Source organism: Podarcis bocagei (genome assembly GCF_964188305.1).
Source record: "Podarcis bocagei genome assembly, chromosome: 7".
In the NCBI taxonomy this organism is placed as follows: domain Eukaryota; kingdom Metazoa; phylum Chordata; class Lepidosauria; order Squamata; family Lacertidae; genus Podarcis; species Podarcis bocagei.
The window spans coordinates 66,085,179-66,093,157 of record NC_138132.1 but is presented as its reverse complement, the minus strand read 5'-3'; the positions used below and the strand labels follow the sequence as shown (position 1 = coordinate 66,093,157).

The window sequence follows — 7,979 nt, the reverse complement described above, 5'->3', positions numbered from 1 at the left end:
TATCAATTCCGGGCTGATAATCCTGAACATAAACTTCCCCACAAATGCTTTCCTTATGGTGGCGCACCTCCCTCCCCTTCCAAATAACAACTTGTAGAGCTGGATTTTGCTTTTGTTTTTATGATTGCAATGATTTCAGGCTTTATTGCTGCTTCCTTTGTGCAATGTTATTTCACCTTGAAGCTGCTGGGTCTCTTCAAATCATAGAGAAGATATGAACATCCAGGAATGGAGAACCCTCCACATGTTATTTGAGTATAACTTCCATCATCCTTTATCCTTGGCTATCCTGTCTGGCGTAGATGGGAGTTGGAGTCCAACAACCTCTGGGAGGCTGCAGAACCCCCATCCCTGAATTAGATCATCACTTGCCCTTACTATCCTCAGCTTCCACCATCACTTGCATTTACTGCCCCTAGATACCTTCATCATAATGCTCCCTTCTTCTAATAGCTCTAGGGTAACGTCATGTGTACACAGATTAGCAAAACCAGCAGTAGGAATGCATTGGAGTCAGAGTAAACTGTAACGTGTATTCAGCCTTAGGATTAATGAGTGTTTTAACTGCAACTCTTCCAAGCTTCCAAATTAAAACAGTAGGGGTTTATGTGTAAAGAACAATGTAATCTCACATCTTCTTAGCATAAAAAAGAAGAAATCTCCAGCCTGGACAGCAGGCACATTGGTGGTGGGTTTGTATGAAACGAAATGTTAAAATATGCTCTCAATGTGAGGAAGGATAATAGGGAGAGCTCCAGCTGTTTATGGTGCTCAAGGCAAGAACTAGAGATGGAATAGGGTGGAGGCAGAAATGCTAGGATGAAAGGGAACACCTCAAATTATGCTTCCGAGAAAAAACTTACCGTAGAGTAAACAGGAGGAGATGAATTGGTGCAATGCCTTGGACACAAACCAAATGTGACTACAAACTGAAAAGTTCTTCCTAATGGTTAGTCAGAATCTTGTCATTTGGAACCATTGGTTTGGGTCCTCTCCTCTGGAGCAGCAGCAAATAAGCTTGTTCCACCTTCCATGTAGCAGCCCTGTAGATAGTTGAAGATGGCTCTCAGGTCAACTCTCAGTCTCCTCTGTTGAAGGATCTTAGCCAGAACCTGTTGAATATAGCAGAGCATACACAGACTGTCCAGAAGCAGTCAGTTGCAGGCAGGATGAAGCAGGAACAAGACGCTGTTACCAGTAACTTGGTTACCTATAGGTTTATTTACAGCAGACTCACAAGTTACTATATACAGGATACAGACACGGATCTTAACTCTCTCACAGAACAAACTCCAATGAACTGTCAAACCACGCACTGACCAACCAACTAACCAACCAACCAATGAACCAACCAACCAGGAAGGTCATGAGTCATCATGCCTGTGCGGAGACCTCGACCAATAGCAGAGTTGTATCCAAGGTCCCATATCTCTAGGCAGAATAACTCCTCTGCTCAGTCTTCTTGGCCTTCGGCCAACTCCTTAATTGCTTCTGTGGGAAGCTGCATCAAATAGCAAGTAGTCAAAAATCCCAACATCCTCTTCTCCAGGCTGAACATACCTAGTTCCCTCAACCACTTCTCATTTCATTAAGTATGACTTTAAGCACTTTAGAACATGAGAAATGGAGAACTTCTAAACCACAGAAGGGGCATTAGACCATTGGGGAGAAACATTTCAATTCTCTCTCAGCCTCCTAAGTCCGTTGTGTCTGGGCAAGTCTCCTCTGCAGGTAGTCAAGCTGGTCTCCATCCCAGCTCTCTTCACCTGCTACACTTTTACAACGAGGAGGGAGGTGTTCCTGATTCACACCCCCTTTAAGCTGCATAGCTCAAAGTGAGTGACACAGGTAATTTCAATAGTGATCCATACCCTGCCTCATGGATTGCCAAACCCTGCTTGCAAGTCTCTGAAGTCAATGATCACCTGAAAAGTGACTCACCATTCCTGCTCCCTTCTTCTGCTTTCACCCTTGCACATACCTCTGCAGAGTGACCAAAAGCCAATTGACCTAGTTATGCCACAACCACCACTAACTGCTCCAAGTCTGCATTACAATATGGAGTAGGTACGGTGGAGGGGTGAACTTGGTCCCAATTAACCACAGAATCATAGGATTATTACTAACCACAGAATCATAGGAGTTAGAAGGGGACTTAAAGGGTCATTTTGCCCAACCCCATGCAGTACAGGAATCATGCTGGAATCATACAGGGTCGGTGAGCTGGGTGTCATGAACTCTTATGAAAAGAGGAGGAGGAGAGAGCAGGAAGGCCCCTTTATAGCCACTTCTCACTCTGTCCCACCACTGCTAATTTTCAGCAGGAAGTGGTATCTTGCCCTTCTTCTACCCCCACTAAAAATGGGCTCCCACCTAGACTATTTAGGAAGCGATATAATGCGTACACATCCTAAATGTCCAAATCTCCCTCCAATGCGGATCAGCTTGAGCCCAGTAAGAACATAGTAACTACCTTGCCAGATCAGACCAGAGACCTATCAAGCTCAGCATTCTCTTCCCCACAGTGTCCAACCAGATGTTGACGTTTTCCCTTGATGCTGCAGTCAACAAGTGGCGTGTGTGCCATGAATCAAGTCCCCAGATTCCGATGCTCAAGGCTGTCAGCACAGATGGACATAACCCTTAATACCAGTGAAGGCTTCATTGATGAGAATGCTTTAGCATATCCCGTTCGAAATGGATGGCGCTCTCCATCTTATTTCATTAGATCTTAAACTGATAATCTCTGAAGCACCATCACCATTCCAATGAACCCATCAAAGGAGCCCTCAAACAGACCTTGCAAATGATTTCGTTTGTGTGCATTACATTAGCAGCATTTTATTCTAACAAGAGTTTTTATTTTCTGTCTCCCCATTTTTCAAGCTTTCTGTCTGATCAGAGCATATATTTGCCATCTCAGAGGCATTAATTTAGTTAGCACGACTCGCTGCTTGATGCTCCGACAGGACTTTTTTTTTTTTTTGTAAACGGGAAAAAATGTGTGGCATAATTTTGAACCAGAAATACTGCAGACATTTGAATTCATTTTCAAAGTGCTGGCACTAAACTCTTTAAAACCTCGCGTGAATATCTGAAGACAGTTCTAGGTCACCCTTTTCCCCCAGCTGAATTAAAATTCAGTTTGGCTCTGATTTTCATTAGGGCCAAGGACTGGGCGGGGTGGGGGGAGACTTTGCTTTTCCGTATAAACATTTCCCCCCTTTACACTCTCTGTTATTCTTTGATTAGAAAAAATGAAATTTGGATGGATGGGTTGCGGACACCTTCTGATTTTGCAGCGATTTCATTAATTACCAACGTTCTTAAAAATCTGACATTTCATTTTTATGGGAACGCCAGGTGAGTCCTGAAAGAGGCCCCCCAACAGAGGAATTATAAATGTTCTAGAAGCAACTTTAATTTGACAGTTGACTCTACTTACAAAAGAGAAATCAACTTGTTCCCATAGAGATGGCTCATTTACAAGCACAGCGCCTTCTGAGTAGAATCAAAACGAACACAGCTTTCCAGTTTGCAAATCAGGGAGCTGCCATTACCATGACCCCATTCAATAATAATCCAGCTTCTGATTTAAAGGGAAGGTTATCATGTCTCCAGCTTTTGGTCACGATCCAGTTATACAACTGGCCACACTCACACCATAGATTCAAGGCACCATGATGCCACTTTAATCAGTCATGGCTTCCCCCAAATAATTCTGGGAGCGGCAGTTTATTAAGAGTGTTGACAGTTGCTAGGAGGCCTCTCTTCCTCTCCCAGAGCTATTATTCCCAGACTTCCCTGTGAAGAGGAGCTGACTGTTAAACTCCTCTGGGAACTGTACATTCAGGGTGCGTGATATGGGGCCTTGTAACAACTCTTAGCACCCTTAACAAGCAACAGCTCCATAACTCTTGGGGAAAACCACGACTGTTCCATGTGCTTTAAATGTGTGGTGTGAATGTGGCCCTGGACATTGAGGGGCCAACAATCTCCTAAGGGGCAGAAGAGAATCTCAAGCCCCGTCTGGAAATGGTAATGAACCAAACACAGTTCAGAGGGTCACCCCTAGGAATGGATGAATCCAGCAATTTGGATTTCTCTGCTTCTCATTTTCCAATCTGGAGTTCCATTCAACACATTTGCACATCTGTGATTTTTTTTTTTTAAAGAAAGTCCTCAGACAAACCCCCAACAATTTAGTACATGTTTCTCCTAATATGCATGCCATTTTACCTATTATACATACTTTGCATACCTTGCTCCCCCCCCTCCACCAAACACCCATGGCTTGGTACATAATGGGAGCAGAACTTCCCAAATTCTGATCACCATCACTATTCCACATCCTGCCCCTTCATGTACACACCTCACAGTAGCTCTCTAAACTAGATTACAGCCTCAGAGCAAAAAAGTTCCTAGTTCAAGACCCTGGCAAAAGAGCATATCAGAAGAACCAAAGGCCCATCTATCCCAGCATCCTCTTCTCACAGTGGCCAACCAGATGCCTTTGGAAAGCCTGAAAGCAGGAGCTGAGTGAAGGGAACAGCAGTTTCACTGGGCTCCTGTCAAACTCTCCCTCACCTGTTCTAGATTGATGCTGGAGTGTTGGAAGGGATGATTTAGTGGAATATATTTCCACCTCTGGTGGATGTGTCCAGTTGCAAACCCTTTTTGGTCTAAGGTGTTTAAAAGAATTTCAGATATTCCCAGGGATGCACAATGTACTCCACAACTGGCACACCTTTCTTTGCCCTTCAGGAACAGCTGTATCCATTCTTAAAAGCACCCCCAACCACCCTTGGACCTCTCTTTGCCCCCCAGCAATTCATCCTTCCCCTTCTTTGGCTTGCAAACATTTTCTCTGTTTCCCAGTGTTTCTGTTTGTTGGTCAAGTTCAGAAGCACCATCCTTTTCAGTGTAACATGTTTGCAATCCTTTGTTGATCTTTTTATTAGTAGCTGCACGTCTAACAATCACATAGAAATGGGAAATATCATCCGATGTTCATCTTTCTTCTTGGCTACATAATGCTTGAAACATTACATTGCTAGAAAAGATAACTAGGCTTATTAGAGCTATAAATGGAAAAACAAAACAAACCAGACTCCTTCCAAGCAACTTGGATTTTATTTCCTACAACAGGGCAGATCAATCACAGCAAACTTTGCCACCTGCCTCACTGGATGTATAGAATATGTGATACTTACTGTGAAAATTCTGGGTTCACCTTTTCTCCCTTAATATATTTCCTTGATATATTCTGGATATCTTTTCTCTCTACCTTATGCTGTCTAATGTATTTTCCTTTCTTTACTTTTTTTTTTATAATAGTTTTTTTATTTGCTTTTTTCCAGGGTAGAAATACAACATCAGTAACACAACAAAAGCGGTTTTACAGAAAAGAAAAGGAAGTTATAAAGAAAAAGAAGAAATTCACTTTTTCAGATCAATTTTCATAATCAACCAGACTTCCCCACGTCCTCCATCCCCTGCCTTCTTTACAATGAAAAATAAACAGCAAATTAATACCTTATTTCAGTTGTTTTTGTGTTTTCATTTAGTTATATAATCCATAATTTATACGTTTCAAAATCTTAAGACTTAGTTTCTATCATTTACCAATTTCAATACTGAGGCGTGTTTTTCCAATGCACTTAGCAAACTCTCAACATTCATATAACTTATAATGTTTTTGTAAATAGTCCTTAAATTTTTTCCAGTCCTCTTCCACTGCATCATCTCCCAGGTCTCGGATTCTGCCTGTCATTTCGGCTAATTCCATATAGTCGATCAGCTGCGAATGCCATTCTTCCAGCGTGGGTAGTTCCTGTGCTTTCCAGTATTTAGCTATAAGAATCCTTGCTGCTGTGGTTGCATATAAGAAGAAGGTTCTATCTTTTTTTAACACTCTCTGGCCCACAATGCCCAGGAGGAAGGCCTCTGGTTTCTTGCAAAAGGTGTATTTAAACACCTTTTTCAACTCATTATAAATCATTTCCCAAAAAGCCTTCACCCTCGGGCATGTCCACCAGAGGTGAAAAAAAGTTCCTTCAGCCTCCTTGCATTTCCAACATTTATTATCAGACAAGTAATCTTTGCAAGTTTAACTGGGGTCATGTACCACCTGTATACCATTTTCATAATGTTTTCCTTTAAGGCACTACATGCCGTAAATTTCATACCGGTGGTCCACAACCTTTCCCAGTCTTCAGACATAATGTTGTACCCAATGTCTTGTGCCCATTTTATCATTGCTGATTTAACTATCTCGTCTTGGGTATTCCATTCAAGCAACAAGTTATACATTCTTGAAAGCACTTTCGTCTTAGGTTCAAGTAGTTCTGTCTCTAATTTTGATTTCTCCACCTGGAAACCAATTTTTTTGTCCTTTTTAAAAATCTCTAGAATTTGGGCATAATGAAACCAGTCTCGCACCTTTCCTTTCAATTTTTCAAAGCTCTGCAACCTCCAAGTATCACCATCTCTCTCAATTATATCACAATATCTCAACCAGCCACTCCCCATATTACGTAGTTTTATGGCCTTAGCCTCCGTCGGTGATAACCACCTCGGGGTCTTGCTTTCAAGTAAGTCCTTGTATTTAGTCCAGACAATAAGTAAAGCTTTCCTGACAATATGGCTTTTAAACAATTTATGAGACTTTGCCTTGTCGTACCACAAATATGCATGCCACCCATACACATTACTATGCCCTTCTAGATCTAGGACATCAGTGTTTTCCAACAGAAACCAGTCTTTCATCCAGCAGAGAGATGCAGCTTCATAGTACAATCTTAAGTCCGGCAGGGCAAACCCCCCTCTTTCCTTTGCATCTGTTAATATCTTAAATTTTATTCGGGGCTTTTTGCCCTGCCAGACAAATTTCGTAATATCTCTCTGCCACTTTCCAAAACATTCCACTCTGTCCACGATCTGAAGGGTTTGAAACAGGAACAACATTCTTGGCAATACATTCATCTTTACCGCAGCAATTCTTCCCGACAAGGTAAGTTTCAATCTTGACCAAGTTTCCAAGTCCTTTTTAATTTCTGACCAGCATTTTTCATAATTATCCTTAAATAAATTCAAATTTCTCCCAGTCAAATTAACCCCTAGGTATTTCACTTTTGTAACCACATTTAATTCTGTTTCCTTCTGAAACCCATCTATTTCTGCAGATGTCAAGTTTTTTGCCAGAACCTTAGTTTTTTGTTTGTTCAACTTGAATCCCGCCACCCGACCAAACTCAGAAATTAGTTCAAGAGCTCTTTTTGTACTGATTTCTGGCTCCTGTAGTGTCAAAACCAAATCGTCTGCAAAGGCCTTAAGTTTGTATTGCTTTTCTCCGACCTGTATTCCCTCCACCAGCTGATCCCTCCTAATCCAGTTCAGTAAAACCTCCAGGACAGAAATAAATAACAAGGGTGATAGGGGGCACCCCTGTCGTGTCCCTTTTTCAATTTTAAACTCCTCCGTCACCACACTGTTTACTATCAATTTAGCCTTTTGTTCTGAATAGATTGCTTCAATACTATTTTGAAACGCCCTTCCCACTCCCATCCCTTCCAAATTTTTCTTCATAAATTTCCAAGATATATTGTCGAAGGCCTTCTCCGCATCTATAAAAATCAAAACTGCTTTTGTATTCATATTTGTCTGAAGTAGCTCCAAAACATCAATAATATTCCTAGTATTATCAGACAAATGCCTACCAGGGAGAAAGCCTGCTTGGTCCTTATGAATTACTTCATTCAAAACTTTTTTCAGTCTGTTTGCTAAAATATCAGCAAAAATTTTGTAATCCATGTTTAGGAGTGAGATGGGACGATAATTTCTGAGTTGAGTCTTTTCAGATTCCAATTTTGGTATCAGAGTGATGAATGCTTCTTTCCACGATTCTGGTGCCCCCTTCCCTTCCATGATCTGGTTGCATACCTCCATTAATGGTTGTATCAAATATTCCATCAAAGTCT

At 41.5% G+C, this 7,979-nt stretch overlaps 1 long non-coding RNA gene across 1 annotated transcript in view; it reads right to left on the bottom strand.

The window, feature by feature from the left end:
* Positions 1-725: 725 nt before the first annotated feature.
* Positions 726-7,979, bottom strand: part of LOC308592502 — a 643,114-nt gene continuing 635,860 nt past the window's right edge. The window contains exon 3 of the long non-coding RNA XR_014010531.1: positions 726-1,112. This is a non-coding gene — a long non-coding RNA (uncharacterized lncRNA). The remainder of the gene's footprint in view (positions 1,113-7,979) is intronic.